The sequence below is a fragment of the Mytilus edulis genome, chromosome 8 (assembly GCF_963676685.1).
Source record: "Mytilus edulis chromosome 8, xbMytEdul2.2, whole genome shotgun sequence".
NCBI lineage: Eukaryota > Metazoa > Mollusca > Bivalvia > Mytilida > Mytilidae > Mytilus > Mytilus edulis.
Window position 1 is genome coordinate 7,853,417 of NC_092351.1, and position 17,607 is coordinate 7,871,023.

A 17,607-nucleotide genomic window follows, 5' to 3' on the forward strand; every position below is an offset into this window, starting at 1 on the left:
AATCTTACGCATTTGCTTAATGAAAAGTTGGCTGTACTGCTATACATGTGTCAATGAAAACTATGGCAATCGTATCCCTCAGAGCATTCTGCTCTTTGATTTTCTGCAAGGATAGGCATATTTTGGGACCATGAAAATGTGTCGGTCAAAGTAGAATGTTGGAATACTCAATTGTCAAATTAGGCAGGTTACACTGTATGTCAAATAAAATGAAAAAAAAAGGAAAAACCCTAATGAGCTATGATATAAAATAGCTATTCATTGTAATCCTTAAAAAAAATATGTCTAGTTGGTTACAAGAAGAATAATTTTAAATTGCACCTTATTATCTGATTATATGGAGAGAAAAAAATGTAAACCACAAAAAACAACATAGAATCAGCACTGAATCAGAAATAACATAAACAATTGTGAGTACAGAAACATTATTTTCCCTAAAAATTATAATTTACTATTTTACATTTCCCTACTTAAATTCATATTATTTGTATCATTTTGGTATATTGTAACACGTTCTATATGAGATCTTAAACATAATTAATAAGATATGTTTTTATATGCATGCTACTTTTTCAATCTTCAAAAAGAGAAGCAACCACTATTGAAATTGAGATCTGATTTTGCCATGTAAGAATTAATTATGTTTATTAATATTTTTGCATACGGAACGGTTGACTCATTATCTTAATAATAATTGGACTGACAAAAATCTTATCTTTGATTTGCGAACTTAAAGTGTGTTATAGTTGTAGATTATTAATCGTACTTTGATATATAAATGAAACTTTCATTTATACAAATTGTACAAAATTTTATTGTATTCTGAAAAATATCAAGAACATCATTTGACAATATCTTATGGGTTAAATGTTAAATAACTATCATTTTCTGAAATAATCTCCAAAAGAAAGGGATGGATCTGAACTCTTAACTGTATGACAGTCTTGCAATCTTCCATAAAAAATTGTCAAAAATGTTTAAAACTGTTAGATAAAGTATCACTTAATATTATTTGATATAATAATATTTAAATGACAATGCATGTGTTTATTATTATTTATATAGTAGTTGAAGTTCTATTTTAAACATTTAGAATTTACTTACAATGAATATGTTTCCTTGAGTTAAATAATAGGGCAACTGAATCATATATGAAGCTAGGTACTGGTTTTAAATTTAAAGAAAGTAAAATAGAAAAGAAGGAGTTAGTTACATTTATATAACATTGTATTTACTATATAAGAGGGTAATACCACTTTGATATTAATAGTTATATCTTTATTTTTGTCTAATCTATATAGTAGCAATATAATAAAAAAATAATACTATTATACCAAGTCCTATATACAGTTGTTGTTAGTCCAAGGGATTTTATTTCATCTAAATTGGAGGCCTTCACTAAACTGATTTGTCTCTTTGAATTTAACTGGTCAATCATGTACAATACTTGATTCAGGAATGTTCCTTTACCGAGTAACAAATTTTTTTTCTCTCAAGTTGATGACACGAAACCATCAAGGGTATATTATGTTAATTTATTGTTATTTTATTACCGGTAAATCTAATCTTTAATGGCAATCATATATCAATACTACCTTATGGAAAAATCAGGTTTTTATAGTGTATCATGCTTTTTGAAAACCTTATTTTTCATGCTTTTCATTTAAAAAGAAATATTTGCCTTATAGCTAGTCTTATTTCTGGGTCGTTGCTATTTTATGGATGTTAATGAAAACATATATCAATGTATCCTTGTAATTAATGCTTTTGATTGTTGACTGCATTTAGCATTTAGGATTAATTAACTAATTTCAATTTAATTTTCAAATGAACAAAGATTTTTTTATATTTACGTGTCATATAATATCCATGAAGTTTGTTTTTTTACTTTTAATGCAATTTTCTGATTATTATACATACAACACACTTTGTAGTGTAACTATTTTTTCTGTTGATCAATAAATAGATAACCTTAATATGTGCTTTGTTATCAGTTTTGAAAATATGAGTTGTACAACTCATTTTACCCAAATATATTACTAGTATAAAAGAATAATTATAACCACCAGAAATATTGTACAATACAACCACATCAACCAATAATTTGTTATGTTTGATTTTAAATAGTTGATTTGACTGATTTTGCACCCTCTGTTGGAGGCTCATGTAGAGTTTGGTAGTGAGTTGGAATACAATGGAATGAAATCACAAGTAAAAACATGTTTGGATTGAAACAGGATGTTGTTTTCTGCTAAATGAAGTCTACTTAGATACACTCACTTATTATAATATGGAAGTTTGTGATATTCATCAGGCATTACTTTAAAATTGTGCCTTATAATATTGATGAAAGAAACAAAATATACTGAATCTATACTTCAAGTTACACCAATACACATAATTTATTTTGTAGACCCTCTCTCCTGATATAAATGGCCAGGGTTCTAACCTGGATTTGGTTTTTTTTTCTATCGAGTTATGAATTTCGAACAGCAGTATACTACTGTAGCCTTTTTCATCCTTACCCAGTTGTTTCGAGAACATTTGCCTACAAGTCGTTCTTCTAATAAATCTGTTAAGTCCAGTTATTCACTAAACATAATATTCATAAAAATTAGAATACATACAGATAACATTTAGGGATTCAGCTACATATCTATCATTCATTTTTGTCTTTTTATGCCCCGCCATAGAGAAAGGGGCGTTAAGTTTTACCCTTTTTATCTATATGTTCATCAGTCCGTCTATATGTACGTCCAGAAATTGGTTTCCATTCTCATGATTCTGTAACTTTAGTTTGCCTCAACCAAATATTGTGAAATTATGAAACTTAAACAAAACCTCATTACCACAAAACTTAGATCAAGTTCGAGATTTGGTGGTAATTTTTTGGTCGTTTTTGAGTTTACTCCCTTTATAAATTTATATGCATGCTTTGGGCATTCACAAACATATTAAAACAACTGTCACAGGTGAGGGTAGATTTGAGCATTTACAAGCCTGTTAAAACCACTGAAAGGTAAGAGGATATTTGAGCATTCACAAACATGTTTAAACCACTGAAAGGTTGGGGGATATTTGAGCATTCACCAACATGTTATTTATTTGATAAATTTGACTACCTTCTTGATACACAAAAAAATAGTGCATTGATCATAACATTCTATACATCCTATCAATGAACATTTCCAGAAATTTATCAATGTAATATATGCTCAATCTCTCCAGTCACAAAATGAAGTTACACGTGTCAATATCCTGCATTGTATTTGAATCAACTACAACCAATACTTTATTCAATGCAATATTTAATTTTACTTCCCACTGATAAATTAAAGCAATCTTTACCCTTCAGTGCTTACAAGGACTTTGATTCATTCTTATGTATTTTACTTATGGATTTATGTACTCATTTGCAAATCTTTGTAGTGAACATTTACACAGTTTTTGGATTACTAGATTGTTACATGTTAATCTACAAGGAATGTTATCAAACCTACACATTGAAAATTCAAGAATAAGAAAAAAAGCATTTGTTTTTATGATCCCTTTAGTTTACTAATAAATGATCTTGGAATATTATATATCAAGACCATGTTTCGCCAAATGTGAAAAACTCCAAACCAGGTTTCATTAACTATTCCATATCAGGTTAAATCGGGACAACAGAGATTTGAAATACAAATCAGTTGTTTGCCAAATAACTAATTTCCGCAAGAAAAATCCATTCTTTTATTTGGGGAATTAGAATATACACAATATCCTGTGATAAGGATAGCTGACGTAGATGAACATTTATATCATCATATCTTAAGCCTTAAACACTGCTATTGGTAATTCAATTTCATTACTCTTCATTGTCATAGTCATATAATTCATCCAGGAATGAAGGTCACAAAATAAAATGCTTGATGATTTCGTTACAACTTTTTTCCAAATTAAAAGTCATCATACATTATGAGTCTTAGCAACACAAACCTTAGTTTGTTATCATTTTCATATTTACCTCTTGTACTCAAATTATATGTATAGGTCATCGTACGGCCTGCAACAAAGTTACCCCATAAGATATAAAAGGCTCGACATAGCAATGCAAAACATGTAAGTTAACTAGCTGATGCATGTACAAAACAATAAACGAAAAACAAATATGATAAACAGCAATAACGAACACTCACTGAATAAGAAGCTCATGACTTTAGACAGGCACATTCAGAATGCAGCGGGGTTAAACATGTTAGCTGGCGACCAAACCTGATTTACATGGGACAGTGATGTTACAGTTAACCATAAGAATAGACTATAAAAATCAGTTAAACGCTTTTGTGTTTTTGTTGTTTCGTTGTGTTCCTCTTATATACGAGCTAGAAAAGTTTAGCAACACTTTTTATTTCAAATTTATTTTTGTTGTCTGGATTTTTTTTATTAAACATCATTGATATAATCATTAGTTTTACCTGTATTTTGAAGCAGTCGTACTTTTTTCCTAGTGATTGATTTCGCGCCATTTCAGCTTTGCACGTTTAATTGATGTTTTACCTTCTGTACCTTTTTAGTTTTAAAACGAAATTTAATTATTTTTTGCATTAACGTTCAGAAACACAGCATTGGTAAGAAAAATGTGCATAAGTCAACAGGTAAGAGACTTACAAACAGATATCAACAACAGGGGCGGATCCAGGAATTTATTAGGGGGTGGTCACCTTTTGAAATCTTAAATTAAAATTCAATTTTTTTATGGCCCCTTATAGGGAGATTCTGTTTGCCACAAAGCAAAACACACTTGCATATAGATTTCAAAACAGTTCTGTTTGCTTTTATACGTTCATTCATTGCTTTATCAATAAATGTTTGAATATCAGTAGTCCTTTGCTCAATGTTGTCAAGAAAAGTTGAGCTTTTGCTCTAGCTTTAGTATGACTTTTTTTACATGATTTCTCATCACGGTCGAAATGATCGTCAAGTCTTGTACTTGCATGTGCCATATCTGTTACTGGTTGGCATGATAATGTTCCCAAACTATCAACCCCAAACAGAGCACAGTATATGCAGTAAGCTCCTTCTTGTGAAGGCGAGTACACTAGCCCATCAAAGCGATTTAGCCAACTCAGCTGAAACAGTCTGTTTTTTCCTGCATATTTTTCTATAGGAAAGTTATAGTTTATTCCAGGTTGGAAATGATTTCTTATCAAATGAAATTTCTCTTCGTTTGTTAATTTACGTGTTGATTGTTTTACAAAACCAATGTCGTTTGTACTTATATGTAAGTCGGGGGTTGTTTCTTTAATCTGATCACTTTTATTCGTATCAATGCTAGGCCCATTACAAGTCGTTGGTACTTCAGAGGGGACTGATTTGTGGCGTTTCCTGAAGGAAAGAGGGTATAAGTTACTAAAAAATTGGAATGAACGAAACTTTTAGACAAACAGATGATGGAACGGGGGTATTCATTCAATATAGAATATTTATGTGACTTTAAAACTTTAAAATTATTTTTGAATTTTGGCATCACAGTAAAAAAATATTATTGGTCGAGAAAAGTTATTATACAAACTTTAAAAATTTAGGTAAACGTAATGTAAAAAAAAGTATAAATTACCTGCTAAAACATCTAAGATTGAGGACTGTCTCCTCATTTTTACACCTTAACATCAAAGAAATCGACCAAGTAATTAGCGATTGTTAATTACATGTTCATTGTATAAACATACCTGTCAAGGTACATGTATTTAGCCTTAAGGTAAGTAATGACAACTTTATGACTGGTGATTCCGATAGACAAATTGATTTGATCGACGAATTTATTTTTCAAAATGTTCAAGGTGCACCATTTTTTGGTACATGGTGCACCATTTTTGCAAACCGAGGGGGTGGTCACCGGCACCAGATGACCACCCCCTGGATCCGCCTCTGAACAAATTTCAACAACACAGGATAGGTCGATATGTCGTAGACCAAAACAACCATCGTCAAATGAGGAGCGCTGCCTTTGCTTTACGTCAACACGTGACAAGTTTTTTCCGGTGACAGGAGTAGTGCATTGACTAAGGGCAGCTACTGGTGTGCCTGCCAATCCTTATTGATGCACCGAGAGCATGGCCGAGAAATTGATTATAAATAACACTGTACTCATTTCTACAAAAAAATATCCTAATGAATATGAGTGTTAAACATTCATGTTGCTTCTGACATGTCATAATTTTTTTTTATTATTATTAAAATAATATGTTCTTATGATTTTGTAATAAATTAAATTTCATATTTTTGTTGCTATGATTTTGAAATAAAATAAAATTTCATATTTTTGTTGCTAAACTTTTTGGCTCAGTCCAGTTAATGTGTTTCTATTTACTTTTTGGACGGATAACAGCGCATTGAGATGTCATTACAATTTTAAGACCCTGATGAACAGGTAGCAAGATGGATTGAAGTCTTTGGTTGTTATAATTTCGAAATAAAACATCGACCAGGTGTAAAACTCAAAAATGCAGACGCTACTACTCGAATTCCGCTGACTAAATTAGACGGATGCGCCAATAATAACTGCAAGAATGTGAACGCTGTATTTACCGGTAACCAAGACGAATCAGAATGCCACAATTTTCGAGATTTTCCGGATTCAGATGAAAAAGTCAAGCAAGCGTAAAGCCTTCATTCCGATCAATCAAGTTAGAAAGTTACAATATGTTTTTAGATAAGTAGACGAGAAATATATCTGTTGTTAACGGCATTTGTTGGTCGCGATTAAGTGGTTGTGTGTAAAGCTGTGTAAAGTCTTTCTTCTTGAAAAAACCGTTTAAACATGAATTTTCTATGAATTTTCATCCGGAATGTCAAAACTCAAGGGGGGATCAGACGGTCCATGTTATTGAAAAGTCCTATATTATGACTATGATCTATTCAAACTATCTATCGACACAAGTATTTACCTTCTAAATAGAACAATAAGCAATATAATAAAAAATTGAAATGCTGAATTGTTTAGTTAACAAGTTAAAAAGTTAAAAATAAAAAGCTTCTTTAAAAAGATCTAAGCTTTTGTTGAAGTACAAACGTTCTTACTGCTAACATTATGGCCTTTGAACAACTAACTTTAAGTATTATAATTTGAGACTAAAGTCATACTGTGCAGTCAAATATCAGTACAAATATACAACACTCATCTTAAAAAAATCTTAGCATAGTGAAATGTCAATGCTGATAGTGCTATTAATTTCCGTTATTTAATATCCCTCCAAGTGCGGTATAAACAAATTTCAAATTATTGTTTAGCGGGGAAGCCGATAATAGTTATTTTAATACAATTTAGTTTTGTAATCGATTCAGTGTCTTTAATATAATTTTGTCATCTTAGATGAATCTCTCAATGTTTGTGAATTTATCAGCTGTGTTTACGTTAAACACTCACACGATGATTAACTTATAGTTATAAACCTCTTTTCGATTGAGAAGGTCTTAATTATTAACTTTTAAAACAACTTTGATCAAAGAAAATTTCAAGGAGAGCTAAATGTGGTGGAGAAAATACCAAGTTCGCAACGAAACTTATATGCACAATTAGACGACATGGTGTACCTAGTACCTATGGAATATCGCCATGTGTACAAAGTACAACTTACTGTCCATTGCGAAATAATCATGATATTGTTGTTCCATTTTGTAGACATCCTTTTACTACTGAAAAGTAAAATTTAAAAAAATACCGAACCCTCAGCAATTTGATCCTTTTGCAATACTCACTTTGAGTAGAATTAGCTTGATCCAAAAATTCGCAGGATCAACTCTATGTCTAAATGTATGAAGTAATTGAGAATATACTTGAGGACCGGCAGGTTTCACATATAGTTTTAGTACTGAGACTTTACTATAAGACTTTAAGAATGGATGATATTTATAAAAAAGCTGTTTAATGTTAAAAGTAATAAGTCTTCCATTACTGACAAAAGAATATATAGATCATAACTCATACAACTGAATGTTTTTGTTACTGGTGAATTATATGATGCACCTGTGTCTTCCTCCATATTTCATAAATTGCCTACTTTAATATAAAGATGATGATGATTAGGGTTTTTAACTACCTTCACTGGCTATAAAGCCCGCGCAGGATCGGTCATTTATATGTCATATATGGTATGAATTAATAAAATCTAGATACAGGGAAAGGCAAAGTGAATATATATATGTCTATCGAGACATTTTAATTTATAACCAGGATAGGAAAATTAATGAAAATCTTAAATGAAACATATCAGATATACATATTTTACTGGTGTATCGAGAATTGAAATAAGTAGTTTTTGTAGTAAAAAAATAAAGCCAGATAAAATTATCGAAATATGTATAAAAAAAGAGGGATGAAAGATACCAGAGGGACAGTCAAACTCATACATCGAATATAGAATGGGCGTTAAAAAAGGAACATTTCACTTCGAATTACGTTTCTGAATAAAATGTTATTGCTGCAAACATTTCCGTTGTAATGATAAGAAAATAATAGAGGTCACTGGGTCCGTTTTTAGTAGAACTGATTTAGTTCAATATCTCCCTTAAGACAAGGGTTAAGATCGACAAATTAATCGTGACTTTATTTCGTGACTACGTCACAAGTTGCCAAATATCATTTGTTCATGTTCATGTTCGTGTTTTCAATATCACTAATTAAAAAACTAAAACCTCCTCATTGATACAAGAATTTTAATTTCATATTTCCACCAGACGCACGTTTCGTCTACAAAAGACTCATTAGTGACGCTCGAATGAAATAATGTTTAAAGGCCAAATAATAACGAAGTTGAAGAGCATTGCGGAACAAAAACTCCAATACGTTTTGCCAAAATACAGCTGCTAAGGTAATTTATTCCTGAGGTAGAAAGCCTTAGTATTTCAAACGTTTTGTAAACAGTTAATTAATAATATATGAACATATAAAAGATACCTCAAGTCAACACAGAAGTGTTAACTACAGGTTAAAAAGTAAAATCACAAAAATACTGAACTCCAATGAAAATTTAAAGCGGAAAGTCCCTTATCAAATGGCAAAATCAAATGATAAAACATATCAAACGAAAAGACTACAACTGTCATACTTTTGACTTGGTACAGGCATTTTCAAATGTAGAAAATGGTGGGTTGAACCTAGTTTTATAGCGCTAAATATAAACCTCTGACTTGTAGGACAGTCGCTTCAAATTCCATTATATTTATAACGATGCTTGAACAAAACAGACATACTAGGTAATATTGTCCAAATAGGGATACAACAATCACCACCGTGTCACAATTTAATGCAGAAAAAAAAACATACAAATATTTAACAGAGAAGCACAAAAAATGATATACAATGTTTATATATGTATATGAAATAGGGATGTCAAAAGATCTGAAATTTAATACTCGGATACTCAGTCATGATACTCGCGAGTACTCGAGTACTCGGGTGAATCTTAAACGTCTATTCAAAAGTTAAGATTTTAGTTGGGGTGCGGTGTTTTTGTTACCACCTTTTATAAACATATTAACGAAAGACAAACGTACGACAAAAATAACTTGATCCTCGGATATATGTATCAGTCCTGCTTTTTTGTGTCAATTAGATATTTAAATTATCGATGGCCGTTTCTACAAATAACCTATCATAATATCATTTATTGTTTGTGTACGTGTTCATGCACCGAATTAGAAAAAATGCCAATATAACCATAAATATTTGCATTTGAAAGTCCAACAAAGTAGACAAAATATATTACTGTTCCTGTTCAGTTGGTATTTTTTTATATTACAACTTGTCCATTAATTATTCAACAACAATATTGGACTTCCAAGTACTTGTGCTTGTTCGTGTTGCTTACCTTATTTATATAAGGAATAGAGTACCTTAGCCGTATTTGACACAACTTTTTGGAATGTTTTAGTCCTCAATACTCTTCAATTTTGTACTTGTTTGGCTTTGTAACTACTTTGATATGAGCGTCACTGATGAGTCTTATTTATACGAAACGCGCGTCTGGCGTATTAAATTATAATCCTGGTACCTTTGATATATTTTTTTAGTCTGAAGTGTTCTGTCTTTGTTTATTTCATTTTTTTTGCACTATCGCTGTCTGTTTGGGTTTTCCTTATTTTGTAGCCATGAAGTTGTAAGTTTATATCCGACTAATGAGTTTGAATGCCAATGTAGCCATGAAGTTGTCAGTTTATATCCGACTAATGAGTTTGAATGTCGATGTAGCCATGAATTTGTCAGTTTATATCCGACTAATGACTTTGAATGTCGATGTAGCCATGAAGTTGTCAGTTTATATCCGACTAATGAGTTTGAATGTCAATGTAGCCATGAAGTTGTCAGTTTATATCCGTCTAATGAGTTTGAATGTCGATGTAGCCATGAGGTTATCAGTTTATATCCGACAAATGAGTTTGAATGTCGATGTAGCCATGCAGTTGTCAGTTTATATCCGACTAATGAGTTTGAATGTCGATGTAGCCATGAAGTTGTCAGTTTATATCCGACTAATGAGTTTGAATGTTGATGTAGTCATGAAGTTGTCAGTTTATATCCGACTAATGAGTTTGAATGTCGATGTAGCCATGAAGTTGTCAGTTTATATCCGACTAATGAGTGTGAATGTAGATGTAGCTATGAAGTTGTCAGTTTATATCCGACTAATGAGTTTGAATGTCGATGTAGCCATGAAGTTGTCAGTTTATATCCCACTAATTAGTTTGAAGGTCGATGTAGCCACGAAGTTGTCAGTTTATATCCGACTAATGAGTTTGAATGTCGATGTTGTATCTGTTGTCTCTCTTTAAATTGTAATTTAAACAATAATTAAGTGTCAAATAAAGAGTTATTCAATTAATTTAAACGTACATCTCAGACCAATAACGTTTACATAGAAGTTTTGATTAACAAACAAAGGTAAGTTTACGGCTTGCAATGAATTATTAATCCATGAAAGTGTTGATCCGTGTACAAATACCGTTAGAAATGTCTCTAATCAGTAGGATATACCGCAGGGCACTTTGATTTTGTACTTGTCTAGAAATATGTAGCATATCAATCTATTGTAATAAAAATTCATAATGTCTAATAAAATTTGTAGATTAAGCTAACAAAGTCCGTCTATTTGTATAAAGTAGCATTCGTTTCAAGTGGAAAATTGTTTTAACGTTAAATAAGCTACAATAACAAATTGCTTGCTAGTCCCTCTCTGTGATTCATATCAGGTAACTCTGGTTAATTTCCCAATCAATCTATCATTAAGGGGAGATAAATAATTCGACTTTCATTTATAGTCTTTTTCAAAAATGATGAACGGTTCTTTAAATTTATATTGGTATATAATCATTTTAAACGTTTCAAATTTATGAAATTATATTCGTACATCAATAATTTTGATACACCAAAACAAAAACTGAAATATATTGAATTGATACATTTTGTAATTATTCAAAATTATATCAGAAACCTATACTCAATTATAACATAATGAGCCTGTTAAAGGGAGAATATACTCGCATAATTTTTTTTTCGAATAGGCACATAATACAATTAAAGGAATGTCACTCTTGCATACAAATGGCACATCAATATAATTAATTAACTATGCATTCGTGCTCCACTTTCAATGAAAATTTTAAATTATGAATATAACCAAAAGTTGTTAATCTATAGGATAGTGAAGACTAATGAAAGCTAACCCACTGTAAAAAATATTTCTTTGAAATTTTTTAAAACTTCCGCAGAAAAAGCTCAAGCCACTTGACTTTCATAGCTCATAATTAACGTTTCTACACAATATTTTAATCAAGTACTTAAAGTTGAAGATTATTTGCTTCTCAAAGTTAAAGACGCAATAACACTCGTATGCTTGCATCATCTTATAACCCAAATACAGATTTAATTAAGTCCTGAACATCCTGAACATCCTGAAGATCCGACTTAATACTTATATTCTGATATCGTCAGGTAAATATGCTAAAATATGATCTAGTCAACAACTTCAGATGAAAAACTGTTTGACTTTCTATTTTTTTTTAAACATTTCCTCGGAAGGAACGGATTACTATATGCTAGTGCCATGGAAGTAATATTGAAAGATAAAACTTTCATGCTAGTACCAAATAGAAGTCTCAAGATAAACGTATTTATGAATTCTAAATAGTATTACGAAGAGGATATTTCTACGAAACCAAATTGAGCGGAAATGCGTGTACTAGACCTTCCGAGCGAGTACACGAGTTATCAAGTTGATAAAATACATCTATTTCATATTTAAGTTTCTGATTCATTCCAAATCCATAACCATGATAAAACTTTCCTGAAGGTGTAATTGTTCTTGTTTTAACAAAGAAAATTTTATTTTAAGAAGAAAAAATCACACATCGTCTTTGCTAACGCCACTCATATGGGAGTAGCCTCTTGTACAAAAGGAAATGCAATTTTTGTTATATTTCATATACCTGAGGATCGGCAGGTATTACTTATAGTTTGAGGACTGAGATATTATTAAAAGACAAAGGAATAGGTGATATTTTTAAAATGCGTTTTGTTATTAAAAGTAATAAATCTACCATTACTGACAAAGGAATACATAGATCATAACTCATATAATTGATGTTTTTTTTAACTGGTGCATCGAAAAGTGCACCTGTGTCTACCTCCTTATTTAAAAAATTGTCTGCAATATCAAATATAGAGGATGAAGAGTGGGTGGGATTTTTATGACCTTTGACTGGCTATAAAGTCTCCCACGGTCGTTCATATAGATGTAATGGTCTGAATCAATAAAAATAATTAAGGGAAAGTCAAAGTGATTATACATTTCTTTTAAAAGTAAAATCACACAAATACTGAACTCCGAGGCATTTGAATGGTGGATTTTAAGACAATGTACTTTTTAACCAAGATAGGAACATTAGTGGAAATCTGATTTGGGATTCTTACTTAATAAAACTCAGGCTGCTTTCTTAAAAGAAAAGAAAAGAAAGCGTGAATTCTAGACCGCTGACTTCACACCTAACAAAATAGGATCCTAAATTTGGGTTTGCTTTTGGTTTGAAATAATTGATTGTGAATAGAATAGATAATGATGATGTTAAAGCACCTTTATTTAACATATGCAATCGTTTGCAGACTCTTGTACAATTTGGTTTAAAGCAATAGTTGATAGTTGTAAATATAAAAGCAGAGGGAAATCTGGTGACAGAATATTACTACCCCTCCAGTAATCACTGAAAACTATATCCTTTAAATGTCTGTCCAATCAACGCAAGGACGCTATCAATGACAAGTTGAATTAAAAACAAAACCTTCATTTAAGAATATCATTCTCCTCCATAAATAGAAAACGACGAGTACAGTAGTCTAAAGGAACTTGGTCTAAATATTGTTTTCAAATGTTGCTATGCTAATAAATTCTTGGATTACAAGTGACTGCTGGTCCAAGGAGCGAGTACACAGACATGTGTTACATTGTAGATCCAGAAATCAACTTGATTTGTAAATTTTATTGTTATTTTATGCTGAACTATGAATTTTACTGTGAAAGTCGGTTAATGAGCTCCCCAAAGCCCATGTTTAAATTTGTGATAATGTAACTAAACGCCGACTTAAAATATAACTAACCTCATAACTGATTTTCAGCAAGTGCTATCATTTATCTGTAAAATGTTCAGGTTTCGGGAATTCAACCAATTTGGTAACATGAAATTGAAGCAATTTATATTTTATTCTAAATTAATAACTTCAATAAAACATTTTCAAACGTGCAAATATCCTGTTTCATCAAACAAATTTCTGTTCTACAAATTCTAGGAATGAAAGAAAAAATAGATTAATTATTCTTTGTAAATCAATTTTTATCTACATGAGATATAATCATCTCATATCTGCATGGCTTACACTACTGTGTATGAGAAAATAAAAAGAAGATGTGGCATGATTGCCAATGAGGCATAGTCATCTATAGAAGGCCCCGGAATGAAAAATGTGAAGCAATTCAAACGAGAAAACTAACAGCCTAATGTTTGTACAAAACAATGAAGGGAAAACAAATATAATAGTAATAGTAACAAAGGACAACCACCGAATTACAGACCCCTGAGTTTGGATATGCACATACAGAATGATGGGGGTGGGGGTAAACTAATGCCAAAGAGAAAGGTATTCAATGTTATTCTATGTGTACCCAAGGATCGGCAGGTATTCATTATAGTTTGAGCACTGGGATTTTATTAGAAAACTAAGGAATTGATAATATTTATAGAAAGCTGTTTGATGTTAAAAGTAATAAATCTACCATTAATGACAAAGTAATTAATAGAAAACTCGAATAGTTTTTTTTTATCGATGTATCAACTTGGTGCACCTGAGACTATCTCCATATTTCACAAACATTGCCTACTATATTAAACCGATGTTATGGTATGCATCAATAAATCTAACAAATACATCGAAAATCAAAGTGAATATACTTTTCTATCAAGACGATTTATATTATATAACCCGGGTTGGAACATTAATGGAAATCTTCATTGAGACACCAACCTATATAACATACATATGTAACTCGTCGATCTGGATATGAAATCGAAAAATGAAACAGCTAGTTTTTATATTTTTAAATTTCATGAAATATGCATGAACGTAATAAGCGGTGAAATATATTTCTTCGAAAGGCGTTATTGGAAATCCGTCCAGGGAATGAAATAAAAAATGTTATTGCTGTATTTTTCTCGTTTTGATGATAATAGATAATAGCGATCACCGGATCCGTATTTAGCAGAACTGATTTAGTCTCGATATGTCACATAAAACAGGGGTTGAAAACAACAAAAAGAATGGTAACAAAATTTCGTGACACGTCACACTGCAAAATATATTTTTTCTTTTTTTTCAAATCAATCATTAAATAAATGAGACATTAACCATCAATACGATGACCGCCTTATATATAAGTGCAATTTTATAGTGTTCATTAATTCAGTGATAAGCATAATGTAGCGATCTTATTCGGAGTTTTGTTTAAAGAGCAAACTTATGACATTATGAAAAGCTTTCAAGAAATTTGGATGTTTTTACGCATGGATAGTAGGTTAATTCAAAATTGTCAAGTTAATAACTATTCAGTTGCCCAGAATGCAGATTTAGGATCCGCGTTTACAATTTATCCAATCTAACATTAGTGACAAACAAAGTTTAAACACCAAGTCGTGTCTGATCAGCAGTAACATCACAAAAATATATGTTATCGTTTTCATCTGGCTTAAAAACTTGTGGAGGAAAATTTAGTCTGTTGGTTTAAGAACAGTGAGATACTGTGAATTCATTAAAACTCGTTGGATACCAATTTTAGTGCATTTCGTGGATACAGTGGAACCACGAATTTAAATGTTCAATGAATTACAAATTTTCTAAAGGAATGAATGTAAACTTTGCAAAAACCACGAAATCAAATATTCATCAATATGAAAGTTTTCCTCAAACCACGAAAATTGGTATCCACGAACATAAAGGAATTCACATTAAAAGAAATAACATGCAACTATTATCTATCTATTATTGTACAAAATAATGAATCGGCGCAAATGAAAGGAAAAATTCGGTGCAAATGTAAAACCCTGATTTCTTTGACATCTGCAAAGCATGCTCGAGGCCAAACCCCTTAAGGAAAAACAAGTACCATATTATTTATAGAATAAGTTATCGAAGAATTCAAATAGAAAAAAATATTCAACGAGTGACCAAACAACACATTAATTCACGAATGCGCGTAGCGTATGAGTTAAATTATCAGTATTGTTCGGTCACGAGTTCTCAAGTTTCTCTATCTAATATAAGTGATAAAATAAAAACGACATTTTGACCGTCTAATCATGTCGGTTTGGTATTTTGATCGACCATGAAAGTGTAAGCATGTTACGTATTAATCAGATTGGTTTATTGTATAAAATGATAAGTACACACACACTATTCACATATCGTTCGTCAGTGAATGTGGAAGTTCTCTCACACAGAAATCGTTTTTGCTCTGAACTCGTTCTTATAATTAAAAATATGTACACCATTCAATTACAAAAAAGATAACACTGAACAATACGAAAGACCACACCAGCACCTGATTACCTCTGAACAACAGACACACAAACAAAGACAAACATCACATGGTTTGGATACAACCTGTCGTTTTAATTTTATTACTTATTACATAGAGAAACTTAGGAACTTTTAAATTTAAAAGCTAAAAAATCAAATAATACAAATCAGCTTACGTTTAAAAATTTCTCTTATTCTATATATTATAATGCATTTTGTGTTATTAGACTGAATACCATGAGATAGCTACCTTTATTGAGACTATTTTATATTGGGGTATAAAATTGTTCTTGAAAATATTTGTTTCGTATTTTGATATTGTATAGCAATTTGAAATTTAAGTTTCTGGTTCATTCCTATTCCATTACTGTAATAAAACCTCTTCTGAAAGTGTAACTGTTCTTGTTTCAACAAAACAAATGGGTTTTTCTAGGAAGAAAATTGCACATCTTCTTTGCTAATGCCACTGTTATACGAGAAGGCTATATCTAGTACAAAAGGGAAAGATAGTCATTGTTATACTTTATATACCAGATGATCGGCAGGTATTACTTATAGTTTGCAGACTTTGATTTTATTATAAGACTAAGGAAGAAAAGAAGGAAAAAGCTATTTAATATTAAAAGTAATAAATCTAGCATTACTGATAAAGAAATATATAGATCATAACTTGTTCGATTGAATATTTTTTTACTGGTGTATCGAATTCTTACACCTGTGACTGTCTCTATGTTTCACAAACATTGCCTACTATATCATATAGATTTTATGGTCTTCATCTATCAATGTAAATATAAGGTAACCTAAAGTGATAATACATGTTTATAACGACAATTTAATTTATAACCAGAATAGGAAAATTAATGAAAATCTTAATAGGGACACCAACCTAGAAGATATACAAATTTTACTCGTTAATCGAGAATTGTAAAAGGAAGCTATTATATCACAGGCACTTGTCTCAGAAAAAAAAATCCTATCAACCTTTATAACACAATAATATTTATGAACGTTTCGGCAACAAAGTTTATCGACAGGCTGTAGGTATCCTTATATTATATATATAGCAGACTTGATTTAGTACTGTAATGACCACAGTGTATGACCAAACTCAGTAAAGATAAATACAAATATGAACTGTTTAGGTATGTAATTTCCACTAAGACCCGTCGAAATTGCATTTAATTGATAAATTCATTAATACTTACCGTTATCTTGATGATTTGTTTTCGTTAAATAATAATGACTTTTCTCAATATACTGCTGAAATTTACTCAAAGGAACTTACTTTAAAAAATAAATCAAATCTAAACGGTAATAACTGTCCTTTCCTAGAAACTCCACACTAAAATTTACGACAAAAGGGACCATTTTTTCGTTCCCTATTGTTAACTTTCCATTTTTAGATGGTGATGTTCTTTTGGCACCATCTTACGTTGTTAATTTATTTTACAGCTCGTTCGCTATGCCCATGTCTGTTGTGACGTTTTTGATTTAAACGAACATAA